Source organism: Schistocerca piceifrons, unplaced genomic scaffold (assembly GCF_021461385.2).
Source record: "Schistocerca piceifrons isolate TAMUIC-IGC-003096 unplaced genomic scaffold, iqSchPice1.1 HiC_scaffold_961, whole genome shotgun sequence".
In the NCBI taxonomy this organism is placed as follows: Eukaryota; Metazoa; Arthropoda; class Insecta; order Orthoptera; family Acrididae; genus Schistocerca; species Schistocerca piceifrons.
The window spans coordinates 1647501-1650000 of NW_025729236.1; positions in this window are offsets into that span (position 1 = coordinate 1647501).

A 2500-nucleotide genomic window follows, 5' to 3' on the forward strand; every position below is an offset into this window, starting at 1 on the left:
ACTTGGGTGCCGAAGCGAACTCTCCCAGCACAGCGCACGCGCCAACACATCCGCACAGCTGCGATACAAACCACCAGCGAGAACCGCTGGGGCGACCGAGCAGCAGACGGCGTCGCGGCGCCGAGCGCCGGGCGGCGGCGCATCCTCAACGCACACAGTCCTCAATCGGACCAGCACACTGAAGATGTCCACCGCGCTTCGCACCGGGCCCGCGAGGACCTACTTTGGCCGCACGGCGCCGCGCGCAGGGTGCGCCGGCGCGCAGCTGCGACGCCTGCCGCGTCCGTCGGCCGGCGCGCCTGCCACTGGCCGCCCCCACCAGCCGGCTGTAGCGCGTGCGCCCACGCACCGCGCGGCCAGCACGCCGGGAGGCGCCCCCTCACCGGCCGGGGACGGTCCCACCCAGCCACCGCCGCGTATCGCTTCACACCCAGATGCCGTTCAGTTTCATCGGCATGGTGGGTATCGCTGGAACAACCGGTTAGTACCTCAACCTATCGTCGCCATCACCGATTCACCCCTAGCGAGAACAACCGCACCACAACGGGTTACCATTTCTTCATTTGCGTAACTTCACCAGCAAACGTAGGCGTCCATCGCCATTAGCAACTTCAACGATTATTGCATGCCTGTGTCAGGTGTCACGCCACACTACGTCTGCCCACATACACGCAACAAAATGTGCACGCCTAGACAATACGTGGAAGGTGGCCCCCGTACGTATGCGATGTCCATTGCTCGAACGACTGTCAACCGGCCTCTGTAGCATGTCGCAGATATGGAACGCGGTGCACCATGCTATCACGGTGTTTGAGGAGAGACGACTAGGTCCGAATACATCAACACACAGCTCATGCTGATCGCCATCCACGGCGTCCGTTCCTCCCACACGTCTCTATGGCGTACCACACTGCAATCCAGCTCTCATAGGGAGACGACACGTAGCTGCGTGCACAATATTTGCACTGTATGGTCCGCCGTTTTTGGGCGCAGTCGTTGTACGGTCACACATGTGCCACGATGTATCATTCAGTACATAAGGACGAATGTGCAGTACAGATTGTGGTTTATGCGTACGACATCAGCGGACAGTTGACACAGGCCGCACCACAACGTAGCCTGAGTACGTCGCATGCGAAGGGCATTGAACATGCAAACTTCTCACCAACCAGCTTGCGAAGGCAGGGGGCAAGGTGGGGACGTGGGGAGGGGTGGGGGGGGGGGGGGCGGCATGTACGTCCTGCTGCCATCCACATAACAGTGTACAGCAGGAGCATGTGGAAAGTCAGCAAGACTTGCAAGGTGTTTAACATGAAGCGATACACAGGGGAGCGGGCAGTGCGAGTAGCGAACTATATTGCGAGGGTTGCGGGTGGGCAACACTACACTAATTGAACGAGTCGTATAACAATTACAGAGCAGGTTTAGGCGACAACGTGGGTTACGTTAGCGGACAACGTGGGTTACGTTAAGGCACAACGTGGGTTACGTTAAGGCACAACGTGGGTTACGTTAAGGCACAACGTGGGTTACGTTAAGGCACAACGTGGGTTACGTTAAGGCACAACGTGGGTGACGTTAAGGCACAACGTGGGTTACGTTAAGGCACAACGTGGGTTACGTTAAGGCACAACGTGGGTTACGTTAAGGCACAACGTGGGTTACGTTAAGGCACAACGTGGGTTACGTTAGGGCACAACATGGGTTAGGTTAGGGGACAACATGGGTTAGGTTAGGGGACAACATGGGTTAGGTTAGGGGACAACATGGGTTAGGTTAGGGGACAACATGGGTTAGGTTAGGGGACAACATGGGTTAGGTTAGGGGACAACATGGGTTAGGTTAGGGGACAACATGGGTTAGGTTAGGGGACAACGTGGGTTAGGTTAGGGGACAACGTGGGTTAGGTTAGGGGACAACGTGGGTTAGGTTAGGGGACAACGTGGGTTAGGTTAAGGCACAACGTGGGTTACGTTAAGGCACAACGTGGGTTACGTTAAGGCACAACGTGGGTTACGTTAAGGCACAACGTGGGTTACGTTAAGGCACAACGTGGGTTACGTTAAGGCACAACGTGGGTTACGTTAAGGCACAACGTGGGTTACGTTAAGGCACAACGTGGGTTACGTTAAGGCACAACGTGGGTTACGTTAAGGCACAACGTGGGTTACGTTAAGGCACAACGTGGGTTAGGTTAAGGCACAACGTGGGTTACGTTAAGGCACAACATGGGTTACGTTAAGGCACAACATGGGTTACGTTAAGGCACAACATGGGTTAGGTTAAGGCACAACATGGGTTAGGTTAAGGTACAACATGGGTTAGGTTAAGGTACAACATAGGTTAGGTTAAGGTACAACATAGGTTAGGTTAAGGTACAACATAGGTTAGGTTAAGGTACAACATAGGTTAGGTTAAGGTACAACATAGGTTAGGTTAGGTTAGGTTAGGTTACACGTTGTTGTAAGGAAAGGTGTAGGGGGGGGGGGGCGGGGGCGAC